This window comes from Sceloporus occidentalis, unplaced genomic scaffold (assembly GCF_023333645.1).
Source record: "Sceloporus occidentalis isolate IW3139 unplaced genomic scaffold, rSceOcc1.0.p SCAF_1, whole genome shotgun sequence".
NCBI classification, from domain to species: Eukaryota; Metazoa; Chordata; class Lepidosauria; order Squamata; family Phrynosomatidae; genus Sceloporus; species Sceloporus occidentalis.
This window is the reverse complement of record NW_028316981.1, coordinates 199,730,259-199,745,163: the sequence shown is the minus strand read 5'-3', so window position 1 is coordinate 199,745,163 and position 14,905 is coordinate 199,730,259. Positions and strand designations below refer to the sequence as shown.

Sequence of the window (14,905 nt, the reverse complement as noted above, 5' to 3'; positions counted from 1 at the left end):
ACTACAATTCTCAGGATTTCCTAGCACTGAGCCAGGGCAGTTAGAGTGGTCTCAAAGTGGATTATCTCTGCAGTGTGTTTTGGACCTTTGTTACCTTCACCCTTGAAATGTAACATAATACAGTAGTTTACAGATAACCACCAGCAAGTAGCCAGCCCCACACCTATCTACTCCTGGTTATCTTTCTCCCCTTTCCTCCAGCTTTTCAAAAATTATTACTATTATTCTAGCAGGATAATTTACGAGGACTTTGTTGCTTCTGCTAATCACTGAAAAGTGATAAATTATTGCCTATCTACTTCCATTTGTGCAATCTACCTTTTGCCCACAGGCAGCTGAGAAGAGGCTTTCAGTTTATTGTGAACAGCAACACTGAAGCCAGTTCTTTGAACATTCCTCTTGTTCCCCAAATGCAAGGGTCCGGGGAGGGCACTGACAATTAATATTCAGTGAGTGAATTTTATTAGCAAAATTGAAATCATCTCAGGCAACTAAAAGCGGGGATCTAGCCTCTAGATTTGGTTCCAAAAATAGAACTGCAGAATGTAAGGTTCAAATTAGTTTTATTTATTAATCAGAAGCAAGTCATCATCCACACAAAGACACTCTCTTGTGCCCACATCCAAGAACTAATTATATAGAAGGCTGTAGCAGACTGAAAACTAAGGGCTGCAGAGTGCAATGCTATATCGATTTCAGAAGTGGAGCTCCAATTGGGGGGGGGGGGGGCGGCATGGTAAAGTAAAGTGGCTCAGGAAGCTGCCTAGGGATCGTGGCACGGATAGCAAGCTGAGAAGTCAAGTGAGATAGGGACAAAAAGTGTTGTCTGACCTCAAGCAAGATCAAATTGGTAGTGCCCAAGCAGGCATATTTGTAGCACAAAACCTATTTCAGGGCAGAATTCAGGATTAGAATGGATTTCCAGGAGAGAAGCATGAGAACGGAAGTTGGGAATGGTTGGACAATCAATGTAAATGTCCATTGACAAAGGAATATCACTTCCAGAGGGAGGCACTCTTGGATTACTGTTCACTTGAAAACACAAGGATTATCACTGAAAATAGCTGCCATCAGTGGAGGGATTATGCAGATTGCGATCTTTATCAATCTCTCCATAGCTAAGTGCTCTTGAGCCTCTCCATGCTGAAGCTCCTAGATCCCCAAATATGGTCCCAGATTTTCTTAGCGAGGATGGCTGTTTCCTCTTGCTGGAGGCACATTCGTGGCTATGAGCCTCAGACAGTCCATTTTATATTAATTTAATATTACAAAGGAGGGAGATAAAAGGAGTAGGGATATTGGGGGGATACTCGCCACATTAAACACTAGAGAAGAAACAATCCAGCAGATTCAAAGGCTAGCTTCATGAGAATCAACTTAGGATCCTAGCACAACTGAACAGTGAACACATGACTACATTCACTCCAGAAGTGTAAGAGAGGAATGCAGATCCCTGTGTGTGAGTTGGTCATTCTTATGTAAACAATTTAAGAGCTTCAGATGTCAAGAAACTGCTTGAAAAGTCCCAGTGTTCAGTACTGATGTAACATTGCAATTTGAAAGATTGTTCATGTTTGCTTTTCCCAAGTCCAGCTGATACATGTGTAACACTTGGACTTTACCTCTTTTCCTGGGTTAGACAACCTCCCCCCCCCCTCCAGCTTTCAGGAATCCTTGATGCCCTAGCACAGTGATGGCGAACCTATGGCACGCATGCCAGAGGTGGCACTCAGAGCCCTCTCTGTGGGCACACGCACCATTGTCCCAACACAGACTTCCTTAGAGTTTGTCATTAGAAATCCAGAGGGATGTGGCACTTTGCAATAAATAAGTGGGGTTTGGGTTGCAGTTTGGGCACTTGGTCGCTAAAAGGTTCTCCACCACTGCCTAGCAGCACTGTTGGTAGCTGCTGTCTCCTCTATCTTCACTGCAAAATAACAATGGTTTTTTGCCTTCTCTTCCAGATGAGAAATATTCTCTACTTTATGGTCTTCTGTATCTCAGAGCATGAGAATTTGATCATCCTAATTTAATCAAAATCAACAGCGCCATGGAAGTCAAACTATGTGTATGCCTATATGTGCCTTTAGGTTGCCTGTCTATTTATGGCAAGGAATACTTAGAGGTGGCTTTGCCAGAAATACAGCCTTTAGGCTGGTGCCTTTAGGATATTTTTTAAAAAGTAACGGTAGTCCCTTGACATGAATATCTAGTCATAATCGACTGCAGGGGGCGGTGCTCATCTCCATTACTAAGCCAAAGAGCCAGCGTTGTCCAAGGACTGCTCTAGTAGTCATGTGGCCATCAGGACTGCATCAAACACTGTTACTTTCCCACTGAGAAGTGTTACCTATTTATCTATTTGCATTTGCATGTTTTTTTAATTGCTAGGTTGGCAGAAGTTGGGACTAGTGACAGGAAGTCACTCCATCATGCAGCACTCAGGCCTCAAACTGCCAATCCTCCAATCTTCTGATCATCAGACTTGGTGTCTTAACCATTAAGCCACTGCATTTTCAGCTTACTGAAAGCTGACCTAACGCTATGTAGTTATAGCACAATAATCCTACTTTAGCTGCCATGGCTGCATCCTATAGAATCCTATGGCTTGTTGTGTGGTGAGGCACTGGAGCTTTCTGTCTGAGCATTCTAAATGCCTCTAATCTACAGATTCCAGAATTCCATAGGGCAGAACCATAGAAGTTAAAGCGAAATCATGGCACTATAACTGTCTAATGTTCTCGTTGGAAGTTCTGTTGCTAAAGAGTCTCTCAAGCACAAATTTGCATCAAGACTAGAACAACTGAGGGTGTGTAGCATGGACTAGTGATTGTAGTGCTTGAATACAACTCTGGGGACCAGGGTCTGATTCCCAGCTTGGCCATGAAACCCACTTGGCCAAGTCACACGCTCTCATCCTGAGAGGAAAGCAATGGCAAACCTCTTCTGAAAAATGTTGCCAAAAAAAGCCCATGACAGGTTTGCTTTAGGATCACCATAAGTCAGAAACAACTTAAAAGCACACAAATAATAATAATAATAATAATAATAATAATAATAATAATAAAGCAGCTGCAGCCACAATAAGTTTGATTTGGAAGGTTTCTATTGTTTCGTGGAAGATATGTATGTGTCTGTACACTCATATCCCTTTTTAGGTGCTATTCTACTTAATGGAAATAAGCAGCCTAACCAGGCTGCTTTACTAAAGCGAGAGGCTTACATAAAACACTGAGGACTTTATCACACAGATGAAAATTGGTAGTTTAAATGGAGATTATTCTGTGAAAATCACGCAATCATGATTAAAACATAATTAACATTTTCACAACACAGCATGCTTATCCCAGGAATAATGTGAATGGTTTGTTCTGCGTATTGCCTCATTATTCTTGGGATAATGGCACTTTAAGCGCTTTTCATTGTGACGTTGTATGAAAACCTTTATTGCTATTTTATGATCTTCATAGGATATTCCCAGGATAATGGCGCTTTATGCATGATGTCATGTGAAAATCTTAATCGTGAATGCACAATTTTCATGGGATAATCACCATTTATGCTTCTTATTGTCTCTGTATGATAAATTCCCCACCCATATTTGTGCCAAAAGACAAAATAAGCTTAGATTAAAATCATAAGCTCTTTTTGTTTAATCATTCGTGCTGAAATGAAAAAGCATGTTTCAAACTGTACAAATTCCTGTTTTCCCCACCTCTCATGAAACAGTGACAGATTTTTGGGCATGTCTGAGAGCCTTGGCAAAAAGTGTTTAAATAGTTCTGTGTGGTTTCTTTTTCCTCTCTAAAGCTGACTAGGTTAGTGCCCTGCTTTTCAGTGGTCTCTTGCACACTACATAATTATAACATTTTGATAGAACTCTAATTGCCACGAGTCTGTCCTATGGAATCCTGGGGTCTGTAGCGTCATGAATTTGTGATTAGATTTAGTTTTAGTTGTTGTTTGTTGTGCGCTTTTAATTAGTTTCCAACATATAGTGACCCTAAAGCAATTCTCTTTTTCTTGGCAAGTTTCTTCAGAGGGGGTTTGTCATTGCCATCCTTTGAGGCTGAGAAAATGTGATTTGCCCAAGGTCACTCAGTGGGTTTATGTTGTTAGCTGTCCTCGAATTGATCCTGTCTCATGACAATCCTGTGGACAAGACATCTCCAAGACTCCCGATCTTCCACTGCTCTCCTTAGATTCTGTAAGCCCATGACCATAACCCCCCCTGATTGAGTCTATTCATCTGGTGTGCAGTCTTCCTCTCTTTCTACCACCTTCCACCTTTCCTAGCATTATGCTAGTCATGGAGTAGGCAACCTTTTTGAGCTGGGGGCCAGGTTGCTGTCCCTCAGACAACTGGGGGGCTGAAGCCAATGAATAAATAATGAAATAATATAGGACATTTTCAAATGTAGGACACATTTTTAAAAAATGGAGGACATGTGAAAACATTTGATGATTTTTAAAAAAGTTAATATAAATGCATGTTTGTTAGGCATGATCAAAATGGAGGACATTTGGGCCTCACAAGCTGGCTGATATCAATATCACCATCATCACCATCATCACTATCATTGTTAAAGCAGACCTTTTAGCATTAAAAGCACCGAAAATACACAGAAATGCACTTTGGAAAGTCACACTGTCTCACGTTCAGAAAGAGTGAGTGCATGTCTCAGAAACTGACTGATATCATCATCACCACCACCACCACCACCACTATCATTGTTAAAACAAAGCAGACCTGTAGAAATGGAATGGAAATCATCCTCCTCCTCCTGCTACTCTTCTTCTTCATCCTCCTCCTCTTGCTGCTCCTTCCTTCCTCCCTCCTCCTTCTTCCTCCCTCCTTCTCTTCCTCCTTCTTCCTCCCTCCCTCCTCCTCCTACTTCCTTCCTTCCTTCCTTCTCCTCCCTCCTTCCTTCCTTCATCCTCCTCCTGATCCTCTTCCTCCTCCTCTTCCCCCACCCCCTTTCTTCCCTGTCTGCCGCTGTCTGGCAGCCGCGGGAAGGGAGGGAAGGAGGAGGAGGACCCCCGCCCCCTTCCTGCCCTGGCCATTGGGGAACAGGCAGGGCAAAGGAGCCTCACTGAAGTGGGGCTCCTTGGCCCTTCCTGTCCACCGGCGGAGAGGCCCTGCCTGTCCGCCAGCGGAAGGGACCCTTGGTCCTGCCCCCCCGCCCACCGGCGGAAAGGACCCAGGCAGGGCCAAGGAGCCTCGCTTCAGTGGGGCTCCTTGGCCCTGCCCGCCCGCCTGCCAGCGGAAGGGACCCTTGGCCCTGCCCCCCCCGCCCACCGGCGGAAGGGACTGTCTGCCGGCTAAGGGCCGCTCGCGCGAGAGGCCAAAGACCCCGCATCCTCGTGTGAGGCCTTTGACCTCTCGCGCGAGGGCACAGGGCCTTTGACTTCTCACGTGAGAGGCCAAAGGCCCCACGTGAGAGACCCGGTCCTGTCGCTGATTGCCACCGGTGCAGGGCCTTTGGCAATTGGCGGCAGGACCGGGCTCAGCCCGGTCCCAAGGCCTCGCCGGGCCAGATGTGGCCCGCGGGCCGGGGGTTGCCGACACCTGTTCTAGTGATTCATGTCTTCTCATTATGAGGCCAAAGCATGACAGCTGGAGTTTGCTCATCTTGGCTTCTAAGAAGACTTCTGGCTTGACCTGTTCCAGGACCCATTTGTTTGTATTTTTGGCTGTCCGCTGAATCCTCAGCACTCTTCTCCTGTACCTTCAGTGAATTGTCTTTCTGTCTGCTTCCTTTACTGTCCAGCTCTCACATCCATACATGGTGATGGGGAATACAATTGCCTGGATGATTCTAACTTTAGTGCTCAGTTGTATGTCTTTATTCTTCAGGATCTTTTCTAGTTCTTTCTTATTTCTTGAGTCACCCAAATACAGATCCCAGGATAAAAATAGCATCAAAGTGCTATGACTGTACATTGTGAAACACACTAAGCTATTTTGGTAGGCTGAAAGAAACCGCATACTGGAGAAAGTTGCAATTGCCCAGTAACAGTTGGAAGGCACCCTTCAGCTGCCTTAACACTCCACATTTCCTGTATGTGCAAAAGACATATTCCTAACCACACTTGGCCTCCTTTTCCTGAAAGACGTTTCTGCCTCTCAACTACTCCCTCAATCATCCCATTTTGGGGGCTCTTTCATGCTCATATAGTCAAGGTTTTAAAAAAAATATGTCTCCAATTAACAGACTGCTTTGCGATTGTGTTTCTAGGCAGATATACTTGTTGGAACGGTGTACGACTGTAGCTTTCCTATTGTATGTATGCTGAGTGACAACCCTATTATTTTCCTTATGGAATGTATGACATCCTTTTCCGTTTTCCTTGAAGCAATTTCTGACTTACTTATGGCAACCCTAAGGTGAACCTATCACAGGTTTTTCTTGGCAAGATTTGGTCAGCCTTCCTCTGAGGCTGAGAATGTGCAACTTGTCAAAGCTCACCTAGCAGATTTCATCACCAAGCTGGGATTTGAACCCTAGTCTCCAGAGTCATAATCTAATGCCCAAACCATGCAAAAGCAATCTTCTGCAGCCCCCTCTAGCTTGTTTATTCTTCCTCATTAATAACATTTGTCATCTTGATGTTGCTTGACCATATGTGTCCTAGTTTTCATATGTGTAATGCTGGAGGGTATGGACCTTTTTATAGGATGCTTAGAGGTGAAGAATCACTTGCCAGGCACATACCCAGAGCATGTGGAGCATATGCTGAATTGCAAATTATTTCCTCACTGACACTTTCTTGAACTTCCAGTCAGAAACATTAATGGTGGAAAGTGGTCACACCTTCAGTTTAGGTGTGTGTGTATGGGGGGAGGTCAGATACGGTTGAACTGCAATTGCCATGGTACCTCACTTTTGGCTATGCTGGCTAGAACTGATGGGAGTTGCAATTCAACAACACCTGGAGAGTCATGCCTGATATACAGAGATGGATTAAGGATTCCAAATTTACATAGGGGATATACACAGTGACTCAGTAGGTGACTGCATTCCAGATTTAAAGATATAGACAATCTGGGGTCTTTATTCCTAAATCACTTTGTAAAACAAATTTTTTAGAGGTGTCAAATTAAGCATAACTTTCCTTTTAGGTTAAAAGATACCAATTCTATCATCTTTGTTCAAGCCCTAGAAAATTCAGAGGAAAGTTGAAGAACTGCACTTCCACTTAAAACACCAGCACGCTGCCACCTTTGAAGGTGACCTTAAATTGACAGTATGATGACCATTTATCAATTGTCCCCATATATCTCCCTCTCTATTTCACCAGACTGCTGAACTTTGGCCATAGTCTGTTAGTATATTAGCAGAAGGCAATCTTTGTTTGGATGTCAGTGGAGATTTCTATTCTTTTATTGTTCTTTCCCCTCCTCTGTTAAGCAACGATGGCTGAATTCCAGCATTATCGACATTTCATGTAGATCCTAGCACTATTGACATTTCAAGTTGATTCTAGAACTATTGACATTTCATGTTGATGTCCTGTTGTATCTCTGCCAGGGACTGAATTGGGCAAACAGCTTTGTTTGCTTAAAATGCCAGTGACGTCTCTTGCGGTCTGTAGAGGCTTCAGTGGAACTATAGTGCCTTTTCTAGTTTTGAACATCGTGTGATCCGAAAGTATTATTTCTATTAAAAAGGGGACAAAAATGGCAGCCAGTAAACCCCTTCCCAAACATTTATACATAGAGCATTTGGGAGGGATTAACAACTTGTCATAGGATCTGCTGAATGTCTGTTAAAGACATAAGGAAAGCCCTCCTGGATCAAGTCAAATGCCTATTTAGTCAAGCATTGTGCTCATACAATGGGCATCCAGGAGCCCACAGTGTTGTAACCAACTATTTTGGAAACTCACAGGAAGACTTTCTACAGTCATCTTATGTCTTAGGCAAAAACATCACAGCTCTTCATTATTTCATTGTGATTTTAATTCTTATTTGAAAAAAAACCAGATTTTGAGTCAAAGCTTTCATAATTCCTGATCACTAAAGATGAGTTTGTTTTGGAATTGTAGGTCAAAACATTTGAAGAGCACTTTTTTTTTTACCCCCAGTCTAGAACTTCTACTAATCTTGGTGTCAACAAGTTAGGAGTTTGTGACAGATACCCAGGCCCCACTCAGCAGAATAGGAAAGAGACCCCTAAACACATCAGACCTGGTTTAGCGTACAATGAAATAAAGGAGGTATCATCTAGAAAGGCTTCTCCTCCTAAGACCATTAAATCCAGACTCTAAAATAGCTTTACTGAACCACTACTAGGAATATATGAAGATACCTGAAATGAATTATTAAAATATGCTTCTGGAAAACTCAGTTCTGTGGATTATCCCAAGTGTGAGTAGATTGTTACCAGCTGTCAGAGGGAGCAAGTTGAAACCCTGCTGTCCACATGACCAGCTCCCAAAATGGGCTGAATGCACATGGCCTGACCAATGGCACTGGGTTAAGCTGCACCACTGGGTAATTTTTTTTTTGCCACCCCACCATACATGTGCACCATCACACAAACACACCACCTACGACCTTCTAGTATCACTCACCTTCTTCCAGATGCCATCCCATTCCATGGCTGCCCCTCTGATCGGCCACACAGTTGTATGTGTGATACTCCGCCTGTACAAGACATTGGTGCATCAATATGCAAGTGATAAATTGTCAAAGCACAATCATGGAGCCTCCCCCCCACCCCCGCATACATGTCCCTGTTGTTTAGTATATATTGTACTTACATACATTGGAGTTATTGCACTTTCATTTATTTGCTTTGCCGCTGATCTGCACTTGCAGCATGGCGTTTATATGCAGGTGCGAAGATACACATTTTCTGCCTTGTGTCTGAATATCCCAGCTTCTTTTTGCTCCAGTTTTTAGGCCTGGAGCTTGGCTTTGTTCCAATTTCCATCTGCTTTCAAGCCGTGCGTCATCTGGGTGCCCCACCTTCAAAGTGGTTGGAAACCACTTTATTTTGCTCATCTGTTTCACCCCCTCACTTTCAGTGCAGTTGTTTTGAAAGAATGGAAATTCACCCTTGACCATTATAGGGAACCATTCAGCCATTCTGCTTTGTTCACTAGTTATTATAATAAAATGGAACATACATTTTTAAAGGCAATAACTCTTTTATTTACTAGATAGAAGATGTGGTGAAAATCTAAGAACAATGCTGAGGGTTGTCTTCAAAGCTAACAGTTAAGGACATTAATTTAAGTCAAGGATATGTCTGCATTCCAGATGAGATGAAGAGAAAATGGCTGTTTTCTTGTTAGGTAGCAAGCTGACTTTGCTAGGTTTGTATATGCTGCAAGTCTGAGAAAGACTTGCCTGTCTAACAGTATTGTTGCTACAGGTGAGGGTAAATGATGGCATTGCTCCCTCCAAATAAGAAATCTGTCCCCTAAAATGAAAATTTATTTTGGTTACAAAATTTCTAGCATTGCAAAGACTGGATACCATTCTCATCTAGAAATCTTATATTTGCTGTGCTTGGATTCCTTTGGTAACTTTGCCTGGCCCCTTTTCTTGTTTAAACTGTACAGTGGAACCTCGCCATACAAGCGCGCGCCATACGCGGCCTTGAGCATACGCACTCAAGCCGCGGCGCGCGCACGGGGCGGAAGGGGCGGCGTGTCCCATTCAATTGAATGGGCGCGCGCGCCGGTTGCGCCCCACGCGTGCCCGCGCTGCCGCGCACGAGCCCCATTGTTTCCAATGGGGCTTGAGCATAGGCGGAATTCGCCTTATGGGAGGGATCCGGAACGGATCCCCCGCGTAAGGCGAGGACGGACTGTATTTCTAAATGCTTGACTGAAGTTTTAAGTTACTGCAATGATAGAAATTTGGGAGCTGAAGGTATATTTCATTAGGGTGGCAGATTTCTTATTTGAGGGTGTCAACACCCTCAATTTCCCATCATCATATCAATACCCCTTGCAGTTAAGTTATTATTGTCGGAGTGTGTCATTAAATTTTTTTGTCCCATGGAGATGCAGATTGCCCATTTTGTTTTGGGTTCGTGAATCTTTTTGAGTCATTGTAACCCCTTTGTAGCACCTTTGTTATTCACCCATGGCATCATTTTGGGATAAAATGGAGCTGCTTCTTATTCCCTTAAACAATACAGAGCGATCTGAATTGATTCAGAAGCTTATTCACACTATCAAAGATGTGGATCAATGTAGATCTTTCAGGAAAACTCGGGGGGGGGGGGGGAACGGTATCAAATATCCCAGACAGGCAAGTCTTTCTCAGACTTGCAGCAAAGTCACCTTGCTACCTAACAAGAAAACAGCCATTTTCTCTTCATCTCATCTGGAATGCAGACATAGCCTTGATTTAAATTAATGTCCATAACTGTTACCTTTGAAGACATCCCTCAGCATTGTTCTTAGATTTTCACCACATCTTCTATCTAGTAAATAAAAGAGTTATTGCCTTTAAAAATGTATGTTCTATTTCATTATAATAACTAGTGAACAAAGCAGAATGGCTGAATGGTTCCCTATAATGGTCAAGGGTGAATTTCCATTCTTTCAAAACAACTGCACTGAAAGTGATGGGTTGCCAGCCCCCACCCCCAGTGCATCGAGTACATTAGGGACGTATGTGAATAACAAGGATCCAACCTGGATTCATCCCGGATTATTTTTGTAGTGTGAATGGAGCCTCAGTCCATCATTCAAACCACTACACTCTCTATTAAGACATTACTTAATAGACATTGGACCCGAACAGACAGGCCAAAATAAAGCTGCTTTGGGTCACTTTGGAGGTATTCTGTTTAAATGACACATGCATCTTAAGAGGCCAGAAGTTGCACCAAAGCTGCACTCCAGTCCTTAGGACTAGAGCATGACCTTGGTGTGGCTTTCGGCCTCTTAGGATGCATGCATCGTTTAAACAGCTTACCTCCAAAATGACCCGAAGCAGCTTTATTTTGGCCTGTCTGTTTGGGCCCATAATTACTATTCATTGTACAACTATTCTAGAAATTGGGGAGGGGGGGGCACAAAACAAACAAAGTTGTTGTCTGTTGTCCTAGAAAGATGTTAAGAATTGTTGTTCTTTTAGTAGTAGCTGCTTCAGGTACCAGTTAATGTACCAGTCTCAACTGTTGTCTTGGTCAGAATTCAAAACTGGAGAGAAGGGCAAGGATGCATATGCAAGTAAATACAGCAATAACAGCCATAATTAATGATTAAGCGCATTGCAAGCCTCATTCCCTTCCATGTGTAACACAGGAACTAACCTTTCCCCTACCTGGCTAAAAACTTAGAAAGGTACACATGAATTTGTCCTAAAGAAATAAAAGGTATAAAGAGAAAGACATTAACAAACACCAGGAATGACGCCCCCAAAATAAATAAAAGAGCAGCTTTTAAAGCTGAAGGGTCAATTAACACTGTGGAAAATGTGAGTAATGTATGGAAGATCAGATGGTAACTTAGGAACAAATTTGATCCATGGTTGAAGAGAACCTTGCTGAGGCTGCAGTTAAAAAGTGCACTGGTTGGTACACTGACCCATGTTTTACAAGGTAAACTGGACTACATGTTCCCTGCTTTTTTAGCACTGGACTACCTGTAACCATATGTGGTTTTTATCTGCTTATGAAAAGAAATCAGCCTCCAAAGAGGCATCTTTCAATTTAACAAGCTGGGAGAAGAGTTGGTTTCACCTTTTGTTTTTGGCCATTTTGCCCCCAAACTGTTTTTCAAGGGGGTCAGGGCAGGGGGATTAAATATTTGCTTCTTTGTTTTAATAGATTATCTTTGAAGGCTTGTTGATTTGGCTATCTCTAGGTGGACTCCAAGATAAAACACAGTAGAGGAACACACATAAATAATTAATAATTAACACTGATAATAAAGCAAATAGCACATCCAAGAAACACAAATATACCTGTATTTTTTTCACCTTTGAATGAAAATCACACAGAAAGAGCTAGAAGGAGAAAAGGTAAATACATCTCCCCAGTACCACTATTCCTCTGCTTGCAGTGCTGAAGGACACCAGAAGAGAAGAAACAACAACGTAATAGTAAGAAAAATAGGAAGGTTTGGATTCCAGCCCAGCTTTAACACGATGACTTGCATTTACTGGGCAGGAGGTTTGGTCAAGTAAACTCAAGACATCATATTAATGCTGGATTGGAATCCAAGCCAACCTGTTTTTCTTACTATTGCATTGTTTCTTCTTTTCCAGCATCTTCCCCTGGAGATGAGGGTTCAGTTCCCAGCTCAGCCACAAAACCCACTGGGTGACCTTGGGTGAGTCACACTCTCTCAGCCCCAGGGGAAGGCAATGGCAAACCTCCCCTGAACAAATCTTGCCAAGAAAACCCCATGATAGGGTTGCCTTCGGGCTGCCATAAGTCAGAAACAACTTGAAGGCACATAGCAACAACAAGAAGAAAGTTTGATCAATAGGTCAAATAGTCCCAATTGCTTCCCAGGTATTTCTGTTCTACTTTTCAGATAAACCTTGCAAAGCAGTGTTGGCAGCAAGCATTAAAACAAAAACGTAAGATGTTACCAATGAAAGCCCATGCCATTTTATACTGAAACGGTTCTAAGACATTATCTGTGTCACTCGATACATTTTGTTCTCCTTAAAAATGTGGTGGTGGTGGTGGTAGTGGTAGAAGCAAAACAGCAGGAAATATCTTGTGGTAAACTTGTATGTTTATTTTCTGATTGTAGATTTGTATTTTGTGATGGTAGAATTGTTTTTGCAGAAAGGCCTTTTCTGAACAGTACCTGTGCTTGCCGCTCAAGCATTGGGCTTTTGTCTGCTTCCAGTGAGGTAAGAGCATCTGTTGAGTGTTGTACAGGTGATTCACTCTTATTTGCCTTGGCTGATGCTATACTTGCCTACTGGTTTGGCTTGCCACTGATGTCTCCTGAGTTTTGATTTCCACCTTTAAAAGAGCACTTTCTGCCGCTTATGTTATATTGACGGGAGCCAGAAGCATCATAGCGTAGATGTTCTTGATCAAAAAGGGATCTCTATCAAAAAGCATGTGTGTGTGTGTGGGGGGGGGGGGGGCTAATGTCTGACTTATCCTCTTTTCAAGCAGCTATGCACAGATTTGATTTGGGTTGTTGTTGCTGCTGCTAACTTTTTTTCTATCCCATCTTTTCCCTAAAACTAGGACTCAATGTGATTTACACATCAAAAAGCTATGCAAAGGGATCTTGTAGCACCTTTGAGACTGAGAGAAAGAAGCTGGAAGCATAAGTTTTTGTAGACTTAAATTTACTTCATCAGATGCATCTGATGAAGTAGACTTATATAAGTCTATGCGAGCTTTTGATACTAACAACTTTCAGTGCTGCAAGACCCCTTTACATACTGATCCAGAGACACAGCTACATCTTGGAATTCTACATTAAAATATTACATTTAAAACATACAAAAAGACAACATTAAAATTGAATTAAGCTATTAGCCATATTTAAAACAAACACTAAAAGATTTTTTAAAGTTAAACAGTACAGTTTAAAACACTACCCCACTTGCAGTGCTTTAGCTATGGCTTCAATTCTAAAAGTCTGAATAAAAAAAGTATTGGTCTGTTGATGGATAACAGCAAGGAAGGGGTCATTCTAGGCTTCCTAGGGAAGAGTTTGAAAGTGGAGGAGCAGCCACTAAGAAGGCTCTCTCCTGTGTTGCACCAGCTATACCTATGAAGGTGGTGGGACTAAGACAAGGACCTTTCCTACAGATCTCATGTGCATCTGAGGAAATATTGTGTGTTAGATAGCCTAGACCTAAGCGGTATAGGGCTTTATACATCATAACCAGTACTTTGGAGATTATCACATGGAAGATAAAGATGGGAGCAAAAAGGATTGCTCCCATCTTTATCCCATCCTATTTGTGCGACTGGGGGAAAGATTATCGCACACCGTGCACTTATCTTCTCCCATCCGTGAAGTGTAATGGGCTCATAATTTGGTATTAATGGGAATTTCCGTTTATACCAAATTATACGTCCATTAAACTTCATGGATGGGAGAAAAATGGGATAAGCCTATGGTGTGTGATTATCTTTCCCCTGATCGCATGAATCAGATGGGACAAGAAGATTGCTCCCATCATTATCCCCCATGTGATAATCTGAATTGCACTTAGAAAGAGATGAGCCCTCAGCGGAATTGATATAGCAGGGGAGTTGTGGGATACCTGCAACTGTCTCAAACAAGTGTGGTTTTAGTTTACGTTAGTTATAAATAATCAATTACTACATTTGCCATTCTTTGTTTTGTATCCAGTGGTGTTACTGCAACAGTAATTCTGTAAGCAAAGCTTCTATCATCTGTACCCTGTTGCCTTTCTTGCACCATAGAAAACCTCTAATCTGATACCTTTGGTCCACTTGCAAAAGATTTTTCACAAGGCATTGTGCAACTCTTTGCAACTCCATTAAGCTAGAAACTGGTTTACTCTAGTTTCCAGCCCCTGCTAGCAACTGTGTAACCAGAAGCAGAACAACACCAACTGTTATATTTTATTTTCTGCTAGTGTTGTGTTGGATATAACCATTTGTGTCAAAAAATAGGAAAAGCTGAACATTTTGAGCATCAATTTATGGCTGAATGTCTGCTTGTAATTATTTTCCTTTTAAAATAATGGTTGTGTATTAGGCCACTTATACTGGATATGGATGGAAGGCAGGCCATTTTAGCCAACTGCAAAGGAATTTAGCACATGCTGGTTGTTAGGATTCCTGCTGGACTAGAAAGACTATAGTCCAAACCCGTGGCACTCAAAATCACACTTTCTGTATCATGCATTGCAAAGAAATCTTGACTATATACAGTTGGCTCACTATATTCATGGATTCTGCATCCATGGATTCCACTATCC

At 42.3% G+C, this 14,905-nt stretch overlaps 1 protein-coding gene across 1 annotated transcript in view; it reads left to right on the top strand.

Annotated features, from left to right (window-relative positions):
- ALDOB (aldolase, fructose-bisphosphate B) overlaps positions 1 to 14,905 on the top strand; it is a 29,197-nt gene that overhangs the window by 4,280 nt on the left and 10,012 nt on the right. The gene's annotated exons all lie outside the window — the stretch shown is intronic.